The 13,523-nt window shown below is 43.0% G+C and overlaps 1 protein-coding gene across 4 annotated transcripts in view; it reads left to right on the top strand.

Annotated features, from left to right (window-relative positions):
* The window catches only part of TAF4 (TATA-box binding protein associated factor 4), a 227,443-nt gene that overhangs the window by 89,442 nt on the left and 124,478 nt on the right, over positions 1-13,523 (top strand). The gene's annotated exons all lie outside the window — the stretch shown is intronic.

Genomic DNA, 13,523 nt, shown 5'->3' with positions numbered 1-13,523 from the left:
GGTTTGAGTGTTCACAAAGAGATCACATGTAGTTGGAGCCCAGTGTTCCAATCACATTCCTTAAGTGTGCCTCTTTTAAAGCTGGTAGTGACATCACAATTCAGCCTAAGTGAAAGCCTCTGTTGCAGTGAAAGGCCACTTCTGCCATTACTGAATGAAACGAGGACTCCCATTGAAGCACCTTCCACAAAGGAAAACCCCAGCAGCTTTAGCAACGTGAGGTAAAAAGCAAGGCTTACTAATCACACTTCAAGGATATTGAATTCACAGCTTCCATGCTTTGTACCGTAGCTTATTCTCAAATATGGAAGACTTTCAGGTGAGCGCAGATAAGGTTACTTTGGCCTGTAAATATGGGTTTGATATTCTTTCACTCTCCTCACGATCTTACTACACGAGGTGCCTTAGTAAAGCGTAGAAATGCAGGACCAGGGATGGGCTCATGGTGTACGCTTGGAAGACTTCCTTTCCTCTCATTTTCTCTATATGTTACCTAAGCAGTATTTATTTGTATTTTCAGCATGAGATATCTCCGATTCTGCACCTGGCAGATTCACAGTTAACGTTTAATTATTTTATGTAAACAAAATCCTGATAACTAAATCTCAGAGGCTGCTGCAAAGCACAAGTGCCATATCAGAAGTGCGCAACAAAGCTGCTGGCATCAGTTGCCCTTCTCTTCCCTAACACACCAAGACAAAATAGGCAATTACCTTTGTCTGGTTCAGGTCTCTTTCACACACATTTACTGAACTTCGAATTGAGGCAAAGCATTAGTTAATGCCTGTACCCTAAGCATTCTATACAGAATGCTGATTTCCTTTTTAAAGGGGAGCATCAAGTGAATGTCCCTTTGTCTTTAACCTAAGCAGAAAAAAACAAGCATCAGAGCATTCTGGAATGCCTATTGTTGATGATTGTTAAAAGTACAGTACTTGGTAAAAAAAAAACATGTTTCTTTCTCTACATCCAACCTTGCTCGCCAGTGAACATGCAGGTGGCTAGGCACCACAGACAACCCAGATTTTCTTACTCCACATCGCACTCCTGAGTTTGATGGTCCAAGCTTCCTCCAGCAAGATAAATCCTAATTCGGTACCCACAAACACCTGTGATAGGAAGTATAAAAGAAAGGAGGCATTTGGGAAATGCCTGCTCTCTTCTGCCAGCCTAGACTTGTGATAAGTCAGTACCAGTTGCCTACTAGGCTGGCATACACACACCATCGGGCAGATGATCCATGATTTCTTGCCAGAGATCCCGGAAGAGTGTAAGGCCTTGTTGGCTCAAACCAGTTGGGATAGAGCTAAATGTGATTCATGCTGATCTAGACATTCCATATGGCTTGGCGCGAGCCATCCGCTGGACCACACATGGATGAGATTCTTCTACCTTTTGATGGAGCCTGCCTTGAAGGGGTTCAAGGAAAGCCTTACCACGTTTGCTGTGTGGAAAAACCAGCCCCACCCCTTGCCCCTAATGTAGTCACCTCAGCCCTTTCATGGCAGGGGACGGAGAACCAGGCAGACAATGTGCAGGTCACCAGGGGCACGATCTGTCTAGTCCCCATTCCTGCTGCACCAGGATCCAAGCCTCTTTAGTTCGCCCTTAGCAAAGCAAAGCCCCCTTTTGGGATGCAGGATCCAAAATTTTCTCCCAGGGTGGCAATCATCACATCTGTCAAATGGTTCTCCTGATTGTTAAGGAGGGTTATGCCAATCTATTTTTTTCTGACCCTTCACAGCTTCCCCACCACATCAGAGCAGTTCTCATAGGAGGGACTATAAAGGTTACTGCTTGAGGTGCAAGTTCACTGTCCTAAGGGGCCATCGAGAGGGTGCCAGTCATGGAAATGGGGCATATTTTTACTACAGCTATTTCTTAAATCGGTAAAAGGACAAAGGCAGTCTTCCTATTTTAGATCTTCTCCATCAGAATACTTTCCTGCAAAAGGACAAATTCAAAATGCTCACGCTGGTCCAGATACTATCTATCCAGGATCCGGGTGTCTGAACAGTAGCCTTAGACGCGTAGGCTGTTTACTTTCACGTACCTTCTGTTCAAGGTCAGCCTCGAGTGTTTTCAGTTAGTCGTGTCCCCTTGACCTTACCAGTGCCCCTCAATTGTTCACGAAATTGATAATTCTGGTCGCCCCTGATCTTTAGCTTTTGGGGACACCACTTTTCCCATACCTCGATGACTCTGTTGAAGGCGGGCTTACAACAGTTAGTCATAGACCACATTTAGACAACGACAAACCTCCTAACATCATTGGGGTTCTCGTTCAAGGAGCCAAAGTCACACCTGACTCCTTTGCGAAGACTTTCCTTTTAATAAACAGTCTTGGATACAGTGCAATTCATGACCTTTTCCCCGCTGCAACTAGTCCAGGATCGTTGGGCTTCGACCTAGATGTGTTGGTCTCTGTTCTGGATCTCTGTGAGCCAGCTTGGGGTAGTGGCCTCATACATCCTGCTGGTTCACTTCTCCGGGTGGCATGTGTGTGCTCTGCAGTGGGATCTGAAATCTGAGAGCCCAGGGACAAGAAAACATGGTGAATGTCTTCTAGGTTTCGGAGGAGACCACAGTGGTGACTATCTGACCACAGTATAACCAGCAGCAGAATCCTCTAACTTCACTTCTCAGAGGAGATGGTGATGGATGTGTACTGCTACTTTGGAGAGGCCATGTTGGATAGGGGCAGATAAGAAGTCTCTGGTTGCTATCAGATGCCCGGCTCCACATAAATCTGTTAGGGCTGTGGGCCATCTGCCTGGCTTGAAGGCTTTCCTGCCGTTCATCATGCGAAGGCTAGTGCAGTTTCTCAAGGACAACACCCCTGTATTTTATACAGCAACCAGCAATGCGTAATGGAGTCCAGGTTCCTGGCCCAAGATGCTCTGCACCTCTGGAGTAGTCTGACATGCTGAGTCGGCAACACCTGGTGGATCATGAATTGTGGCAGCATCCTGAGGTGGTGCAGGTCATCTTCTGACATTGTGGAGAACCCTCGCTGGAACTTGCTGCCACCCATTGAGAATGTGCAGTGCCAAAATATCTGCTCAGAGTTCCATTGCACTATCTAAGAGACAATTTCAAGCTGGATTGAAGCACGGAACTCTCGCACACATTATGTGGTTCCTGGAATTTCTGGGCATGAGTATCCGTTCTCAAATCAGTCTACTCCTTCTGTCACACCTCCATTCATGGAGATTGAGTGTTGTCAGTGGACTGTGTTTAATCTTTCACTGGTGGTTGTGGATGTGATCTTTGCTGCCTGGCGCTAGTCTATGAAGTCCATTTACATAAGGCACTGGGAGAAGTTTGTGCCATATTGTGGAGTTTGCAAAATGCCACTTTGCAAGCGAAACAGTTGGATATTTTATTGTGTGTTTTCTCTTTGGCCCAGCAAAGTATTGCAGTGGGCGCTATTAAAGATTGTTGTCCCTTGCGATCTTCTTGCACTTTCCTGACCAATCGCTATTGTTTGTCACCTATTGTAATGCTGTTTATTAAAGATTTGACACACATTCTCCCCTGTACCCCACCATTAACAGTTTGTGATGCCACAGTGGAATCCTAATTTGGTCCTGGAATCCTGCATGGGCAACCCCTTTGATCCATCGCACAACTGTCCATTTCGTCGTCTGACTCTCAAAACTCTTCCTCAATGCGATCACTTAAGCTCATCGCAAGAGTGGGCTCTAGGCTCTCTCAGTGCAATGTACCTTTGCCATCTTTTTCTCCGTTCAAACTAGTGTTAAGGCCCAGGGTGGCGTTTTTGCTACGAGTCGTGACTCTTTTTCATATTGGGCAATACTTTACCCTCCCAACATTCTTTGCTGTGCCTCACCCCTTGAAAGAGGAGGAGAGAAACCCCTTTAACTGAACACCAAAGACCTTCGAGTTAACGCTTGGTGCTTTCTGGTGTTCTTGGGGGAAAAAAAAGAAGATTGTGCAGAAACTGATTTTATCAATGTGGATAGTCTTCCGCATTAAGATATGCTAGGCGGTGGCCAGTAAATAGCCTCCAGAAGGACTGAGGATTGACTCCACCAGGGCCAACGCTACTACCACTATGTTGGCTTGCAGTGTCTTTTCTTGACATCCACCATCCTGTGACTGGCTTCCATGCACACGTTCACATAGAACTACTGCCTTGACAGCCTCGTCTGATGGGAAGGGCATTTTGCCTATTCAGCCCTGCGAGACGTTTAGGTTTGATTCCACTCCATATGCCATCCACCTTGGGGGGGAGAGTTGCGGGATGAAGGGGGGTCGTGGGGAGGCAAAAACTGCTTTGGTATCTAATCTAAAGCAGAGAAATCAGCAGCTACAAGTCTCCCTCAGAAAAAAATGACTTCCTTCAGTATTTTTTGGCTATCCTACCCACAGATTGCTCACTACCCTCTCGTCTCCATAAATGAGAAAAGCAGCTAAAGGAGCCAATTTCAGACTCAAATACTAGATGGTGAACCTGGTACCTTGATTCTATCCGCCCGTGAATCTAGAGCTTTCTTTATGTTGAAAAATCAACTCCTACATCTAAGGAACCATTTCATTCATCTCCATGCCTGATTTTTATCTAGCCATATCTATTGTCATCTGTACCTGTTCAGGTGTACGCCATGTCTCTCCCTATAATACAAAATTGCATCATAAGCTTTCGATATCTTGCTCCAAGCCAGTCTGCGTGCCTAATGCCTAAAGGCACTATTCGTGACTTTTACTTCAAATTTCTCCTTCACTTTTCTGCATGTTCACTCTAACTATATTCCCTATTTGATCAACTTAACTACACTCCCACAATTCTCACTGGCTCATGTAGTCCCTTGCTAAATTTCTGTCTGCCTTTTTCTCTCAACACATTTATTCTATACTCTTCACCTGCTTCCTTCTGATGTTTTTCATTCTGTCTATACTATATTTGCCATTTCCCTTTTTACTCCGTGCACTATATACTTGCACATCTTTTAGTTAAGATCCATTCCTTATTGCTTGTCTCTTATTAGTTTCTAAAATTATAATTGTTGGCTTATGTTTAAGACTAATATGCAGCATAATAAACTCTTATGTGTCCCATTTTGCACCCGGTTTGCTTTACAAAATCCTCATTATACCAGTAGATGAAATTGTAGCTCTGAAAATTAATTTGGCCTTGGTTTTCTCTACCTCCCATACCACTTTACCATCTGCTTGTTAGCAGCCTCAGCTGTCCCTTATTGCCCCGCCTTCCATAACCTTGTGATCCGGCCCTACTCCAACATAATCTTCTCCTACAATCTGCCTTACCCATTTCTTCGCTTCATTTCTGGAATTTTCTTTGCTCTAAATTTATACCATCCTCTTGATTAATCCCCCAGCTGACATGACAAAAGCTTTTCTGTCTTTGTTATATATCACCTTTCCACCTCCATTCTTTATTTTGAAGGGTTCTCCTTCTTTTGAAGCCCTTCTTCCTTATTTAACTAACCACACAGTGTACCTAACCTGCCCCACCTACAACCTTCTTTAAAAACAAAAAAGACATAACCAATGTGCTTTCCCCCCATTTTAGTATAGACCGTCACAATCCCAGTCTTCTGTTTTTGGGCGCACTCTGATCCTCCAAGAAGAAAGACAAGCATTTGCAATGCAATAGGTCGCGCATTTACGAAAGTTTGAGCTATTGGCATTGTAAATGACAATATCTTGTATTTATGTGTTGTTTTTAAAACCGATAAATAAAAGGCATTGTCGTTTACAATAACAATAGCTTAAACGCTTGCAAATGCGAGCTCTGAACAATAAAATCCAGATTAAGGTGAAATAATAAAAAAAATGGCACACAGGGGAAAGATGGTGGTAAAATAACAGCGAGAATACCAACAAGTCGTGGCAAGAGTAAAGACCAGAGAACTATGAGCCTCCTGGCGTAGTAAGGTTGACCCCTTATGCCATCTGTACCCTCCTGTTTGGTGCTGTGAAGCCACCGGAGAATAAGTATAAACTACAAAATAGTACCCTACCATCGTGGCGAGTGAATAATCATAAAAAAAAAAAAAAACACTGCTGGCGCTATTTAAGGCCAAGGCTCTTAATTCTTAGTCCCACCTCAGGCTGCTTTATTTCATCATCCCCACTTACCGATTCTACACTCCACTCATGCAAGTTCTTTTTCATTCCTGCTCTTTCTATTCCCCACCCCCTTTTGCCTTTCTCTCCAACTATCGGTCAAAGTCTGATGGACAATAGGTCGAGGGTCACAAAAAAGAGTGCTGGTACCCTTCACTCGAAAACCATGCCCAAATGAAGCATGCCCACTGTAATCCCGTTCTGTCCCTGCTGCTGGCTCCCCAACTCCTGAAAAAAGGGTAGCAGGGAAAAAGGGGTACCAGGTCTATGGCACCTACTCTATATTATGACAAATCAATTTCCACGCCTCTTCAGGCAGGGGTAGTAAGCGCTATAGCAAACACAAGGAGAAGATGGACGGGGCATTGCAACTTTTCAGACCCTCACCCCCAGTCGCTATAAACATGCAATTTAAACTTATTTTCTTAGCACAGCTTCTTCCCTGACCCAGCAGCCAATGCGTCTGCCTTTATATCAACTCTGGGGAGTAGGGGCGCACCATAGTTGGGCGGGGTAAATTAGTGGGAAGGGGGGTGTTCTGCCAGCTCTTTCCTCGGTTGACAGACAGTCCCCGTAGGGCACAGTTTACTTCAGCTTGGCACAGAATGTGGGCATGCGTGATGTGGAAATGCAGTCTGTGGTGCCTGGCACCGCCTCTGCCGGACCTCAAGCGGAGAGCCGTCCCCTCAGCCGCATTCACTGTGGTATGTCCCAGCAGGGACTTGGCACACCTGCAGGGCCAGCGAGATTGCGCTTCGCGTGACCAACGAGGTGGAAGCGTGGACTGATCCTGTGCACCTGGTGGTACGCATTGACCTCCATCTACCGTGTGTAGCATTCTGTGAATGTTTGTAAACCCCCCCAAGTAATGAAAAATGAGAGCCAGCACTGGGGCTGGATAATGTAAAACACATGTCGCCCCTGAGATGCGGGAGCTGCTGGTGTGCACGCACGGTTGCGAGCAGCAGCATATGTTTCCAATTATCGCGCCCGTGTCTTGGCACGATAATTGGAAACCTATGCTGCTGCTGCGCGTAACAGACACCAATAGGCCATGGGCGGAGCAATGCGCCTGCCTTTGACCAATTGTGTGCTGGCTTTGTAAAAAAGACGCGTGTAAAGGCCAATAGTGTGGGCCAAAAGGAAAAGCACACGCACGAGAGTGTGCGATTCCTTGGTCCATTTTCAAACTCCCTAGAAGAGGTCTCTCGATGCTCGACAGTGCTGTGCACTGCAACGCAGGCGCGAGACCTAAAAAACTGCTTACCATGTGGGAAACCGCCAGATAGAAAATGGATCCCACTCCATCTCATCTCGTCCAGCTCAGATTCAAATTATCAACCTGCAAAGATCACATCAGTAAAATATATAATTCTTTCACAAACAAACAAGTTTGTCTTCAAAATATACGGAAAACCGATTCCTTTTTCAAAAAAATGCCTATGCCCTTCTTCCTTACATAAAGCATGACCCGCTACAGCATGTGAATTTGCTTACTTCACCGGTAAAATTGGGGTAGAAAACAGAAAGGAGATTGTCTTTACAAATCAGTTCCTTTTTAGGTCTCAGCCTACCAGACAGCGCAGCCGTGTGATATGCGAAAGGCATCTTGGAGTTTCTGAAAGTTGACCTGGGAATGCATTCTGCCTGTTGCTTGCCAATGGTTTTGTGGTTTGTAACTCTCGTTCTCTGGCTTTCCATTTGTTGGCTTTACCTGCATTAGGCTGTACAGCTAGAGTTCGTACCTCTCCATACCAAGGCGGTGTTTACAATATTCTTTTACAAATTCGTTTTCTGTAATAAACAGGCCAGTAAATCTTTTTCTTATCTCATCACAATTACTGGGAATTTAGAGACCGAGATCAAATGTCAAGCTGTGTCTTCGAAGGAGACTGGTGTTTATAGTACTTTTGGCTGACTTCAGAGTGAGATCGTTTAAAGGAAAGAGGAATGCAGCGTACTTTTTCCATGGAGCCTGGGCTTGCTCCTCTTTTTATTATTTTTTATTTTTTTACTTTATACATAACTTTTGAGATGGCTATCTCGTTCTTCACATTTGCCTTTCATTCATAGGGGAATGAAGTTCACTATTGGCATTGTCAGGACGGGAAGAATAACGAAGGCTTCTAAAATCTTGTTTGAAAACTATTACAAAAAGAATGAAAACTTGCACTGGTTTGTCTGTTGTAGTTACTTGCTTTCTTTCACATCAATTAACTTTTAAATTAATGCTTAGCCATTTTTAACGGGGGGCGCATGCAAAGTTCAGGAGGACGCTTGCGGGCCTCACTGATTTATTTTTATGTACTAGTACTATTAAGATGAAACACTTCTGCATGTGAATGAAATACATTTTCTGAATTTTTTAAAGGACTTTTTCATATTTAACGGTTTTTTGCAAAATTCCTCTTCTTTGGCGAGTCTGCTTAATTTGGGAAACTGCTGCATTTGTCTCAGCGGCAGCCTGCCATATGGTGCTCTTGGGCAATTTACACTTTGGCCTATTCTCTGTCAAGTACAGGAACAGACCTTTTCACAGGAAAGAGCCAGTCCCATTGTAACACAATTTAACAATGCTTGGTTTTCACTCTGATGTGTAAAGCATATGCTTCATATATGACATCTGTGGCAACTCGTTTTGGAGAGTTAGAGATGTTAAAGGGCACTTTTTATGAAAGCTTTCATGTTTAGCTACAGAATAACTATGTATTCCGTCTGCAACTGTACCTTTTTCGGAACACATATATATTACTGGATGTGAACGATTTCCTCATTGGTCCCTGCAGGCACTAGGGTCATGCTTTGAATGAGTCAGCAGGCGCAGGGCCACAGGGACCAAAAGGTTTAGGAAACCCACTGCACACTGATTATTGCTATATTTTACTACTTAACCAACAGTCAAATGCAATTACCTTGCTGGCACTAGGGTCATGATTTGAATGGTACCATGGCCAAAAGCTCGAGGAAACCCACTGAACACTGATTATTGTTCTATTGTACTACGAAACGAGCAGTCACAAGAGCAGTTGCCTTACTGGCACTAGGGTCATGATTTGAATGGTGCAGCAGGTGCGGAAGCACAGGGGACAAAAGTTCTAGGAAACCTACTGAATACTGATTATTGCTATATTATACCACTACACTCCACTTTGAACTGGCCGAGATCTCCCCGCTCCCTACCGACCATCTGCCGTCACAGTGCTCCCTATGGAGCAATGCGGGCACTGCTTCCTCCCCGCCGCCGGCTTCGTAACCCATCCCCTATTCTTCTATCCCCTCATGGGCTTCCTCCCTCACAGGCTTCCTCTTCTTCTCACCTAGGACACTGGCACATCTTAAAGTACGGATCACTTTTTTTTCACAGTGTGGGCAGCTTTTATAAAAAATACTTAGAAGTTCTATAAAGTATTTCAGTGCTTTATAAGAGCACCAGTTGTATTGCACAGAAACACTTTATTTTTTATAGCACTGGGGATATTACATGATTTGGCCAGGATCAAAAGATGTTGAGCCGATGCCAAGACTCAAACCTGGTTCCCCAAGTCTGCAACACTTTGTTATGTCACATCTTTATTATAGCCATCTACATCATGTACAAAAACATTACCAAAGACAGGCAAAACCTATTGGTTTTGCCAATGCTTGTTTTTTATTATTAAATATAATACGATCTTAAAATACATATCTTCAGAATGTGTGATGTGTGAAAACGTCTCCAGCATTTGATTTTACAGAAATGTCCATGTAGAATAGCAACACAGGTCATCTAAGGATGCACACAACTGGCTTGCCTATTAGTTCACTGTTGGCATTGTCTGGGTGGGTGGAAGCATGAACGTTTCAAAATTCATGTTTGAAAATTGTTCCTAGAAAAATACTTGCCCTGGTTTAGTCTGATCTTCTACTACTACTAAGCTGAAACAGTTCTGCATGTGAATAGTATACATGTTTGCAATTTCTAATGAGGCTTTTTCATTTTTGACACGCTTGTTGCAGAATGCCTTTAAACATGAGGTTGGCCCAAAAGTTAACTGTGCAGACACCCTTGTTACTTGCTTTTTTTCACGTCGATTAATTTGTAAATAAATGCTTGCCAGTTTTGAACAGGGGGCCATATGCAAAGGTCAAGAGTGCACTTGTGGCCTGCAGACTATAGATATATATGGACGTTATAGTATAGATTATACAGCTGTGCCGGCGTCAGTGCAGCATAGCTGCAAGTAAAAAAAAAAAGCTATAAAGCAGTCGGTGCAGACTTTGCCATAAAGCTTTTTCTGCAACACACTTCTTGTGGAAGAGGTGTGGAGCAGCGGCCAGTGTGCCTGACTCCGGACCACGGGGGTTCACGGTTCGATCCCCGGCGCCGGCAGCAGGTTAGCCCAGCACCATGTGACTCTGGGCAATAGCTCGCTCAATCTTCCTGACGGCCCCCAGCACCGGTACACCTCTTTGGAGGTAGCTGTGCGCTTTAAAAATGCTGGTATTTCATCATTTCATTTTTTTACTTTCAGCCGTTTGCAAAATGGCTATAACACACTGGCAAAGCCAATAGATCTTGCATAAGCAGGAAATATTGGCTTTGCCAATGCTTGTTGACAAGTGCCTCTACCCCTACATCATTTCTGAATTGTTCTCATTCTCTTTGACTTCTACTTCTGACTTCTGATTGCACCAGCCCATTATCCAGCATGAAAATGTCTGCAACTGCGGCTCACCATCCTGACCTTGTATGCCTATAGAATATTTTTCTTGTGACCCACTTCCCAGTTCAACCTCTTCTTATTATGCTGTTTCCCGTTCTTCATGACTGCCGCAACCCCCCCCCCCCCCCCCATCATTGACCTCGCCATTCCCATGACTTGACAAACCCATTCTGTTCAAAGGTAAAAGTCGGATCCTCCTCTGACCTTACCAAGCCACCTTTCAAACTTACTAAAGTACAGTGAGCCCATGATTTTGAAGTAATTGTTTTTTTTTTTTAGAAAATAAATCAGTGTTTGGTTGTTGTAGAGTAGTTTATTTCTCTCCAGGTATGCCGTTCTGCTGAGGTAATTGATTTGGACTGGTTCAAGTTCCTCTTTTTTGTTCTTTACTAGTCACTCCCTTATTCTTCAGATGGACTCCTACCAATGCAATATGGAGTGCTTGATGGCTCAGTTCAGTCTATACCTTTTCCACCTGTATGTAGCACTGCTAAGTCACGTGATGCAGGAATCTCCATTCCTTAATAAGGTGATTACACAGTCATGTAAAACAACAGGAGAGCAAAAGGGATTTCCACTATGGGGAGAGGAATACTCCTGGTCCCCTTAATGGTCAAATAAACAAACAATAGGAGGAGTACCACCACAAGACCTGTCAAGGTCTCAGAATGTGGGGAGAGAAACTGCACAAAAAAGGAAATTATCCTTTTTTAGAAGACCAAAGACCCCTCACTCACCAACCTAGCTTGTAACATGCTTCATCATCGGGGCCCCACCCGAACAGCCGAATGTCATCCGGGTGTGCTGCGACACCTGACTACAGTGGAGCAGGTTGTTGTTTTGTGAGTGTAGGTGAAAAAGTGAGTTAAATTTTTAACAGAAGTACAATTCCCACAAGACCATTATTCAGACTTTTAATAATGGCCATTTTCAGACAGCCGAAACCCACACTCCTGAACTAATGTGTACAGTTTGTAATATCTTGGTAGCACAGCTATATTTCCTTTTGGTCCAGTCTAACTTCGAAATGACAAGCTCTCTATGCAGGGTATTTTTCATGACCTGTGCGGCAATTTATTTATTTTGAAAGTTTTATATAGCGCGAACAAGATCTTTGCAGATATCAGTGGTCTGTTGGTCTGAAGTGAAGAATATACTTAGATTTGACTTTATAGTGGAACATTTCTCCTGGGATATTGAAACCATATCAATATCAGGAAATCAAGGAAAACGATAATGCTGATATTGAATCCAATAAGTAAGAAGTTGGGACCAACTATTGGAACCCAGGGTGAAAAACCTCCGTAAAGTATAACTAAGTCAAATTAGTTGTTAATGTTAAACATGCACATAATGCACATATGAATGTTTAAAGGAATCTGTTCCAAACACTTAAGACTTTTTTTCCCTACCTTGACGTTGCCATCTTGACAAGCACATATCACAACAGAGCTTTGTGATGAATCACACTGGCACCAAGGACATGCAAAAGAATTTTAGATTAATTATTGCAAATTTTTTCAAAGACTTTCCAGAACGGGGCAAAATGGAATGCATAATTGAGTAATTGGGTGGATAGTTCGAAAAGCTAACGTTGGACTAGTGGCAAGGTCATCGTGGAGAAACAGGTGCCCATAGATAATGCGGCTGTTGCATTGGGGGTAGATGACACTGTGGGAATAAAGAGGGATACATTATGTGGATTCCTTGTTTAAAGTTTGTAGGATATAATTACATTTTTTGTGAAAGAGTATGTGATGCTGTGAGAGAGCACGAGCGTGATATTCGAGGTTCACAGTAAGTTTTAAGCCCAGTAATTATTTAATTTTTTTACACCATTGAATTAATTGTCTTTTTATATTTATAGTATCTCATTCTGATGTAAAGTTGTGATTTAGACATTTTTCTATATGATTATTATGATTTGTATTTCAATCTACGGCTTTAGACATTTATAGAGTTTGTGTATGTCATGCAACACTCTGAGTTATTAGTCAGAGGTAAGTTTTAGAGCTCATCAGTTTATTGAAACTGAACTTGATAGTTGACACGTGCTTACTTGTTGAGGCGTATCTAAAGTGGGCAGAAACTGCTTGTTAGATTTTGCCAGTGTACATCGATGTTCTGAGGCTTCTCCTTGAGGCATATTTTAAATCAAAATTAGTTTGAAAGGAATGTGGGTGTGGTGTATTTTAGATTTTTTTGGTCTGTATATCAGATTGCAAAACCGTTCTGTGAATGACTAGTAGAGAGCTGGAAGTGCAAATGACCTCAGTTAGATATACATGCTTTGAAAGAAGCCCGCACTGCAAAGCGGGATTTGAGAAAATGTATATTCACACCAAACTTGATTACTTACCAGTAGATTGAAATCTAACTGCTATTCCTGGAATCGCTGCTCTATTCCTAGTTAAATTCAGAAAATAATAGTTTGTATCTGAACATTTAATCTATGGAGCTCTTTATTTATATATGTATTGCGTCTGAAAAGAAAACACAAATCCAAATAAAATGGCTTGTAACTACATCATTCAAACACCTTTTGATGGCCTTCTCCATTGATGGTGTGTTTGTAAGAGCAGCATTGTCTTCATTTAATCCTTTGCATATTTGGTGTACTTTTTAGGTAACTTTGGGGAAATTCATACAAATGTGAAGGTAATTTCCATGGGAGGGTGGGGTGAAATAATGGGATTATGCTGTAAA

Source organism: Lissotriton helveticus, chromosome 7 (assembly GCF_964261635.1).
Source record: "Lissotriton helveticus chromosome 7, aLisHel1.1, whole genome shotgun sequence".
NCBI classification, from domain to species: domain Eukaryota; kingdom Metazoa; phylum Chordata; class Amphibia; order Caudata; family Salamandridae; genus Lissotriton; species Lissotriton helveticus.
Note: the sequence above shows the minus strand (reverse complement) of the source record. Positions and strands in the feature narration are given on the sequence as shown.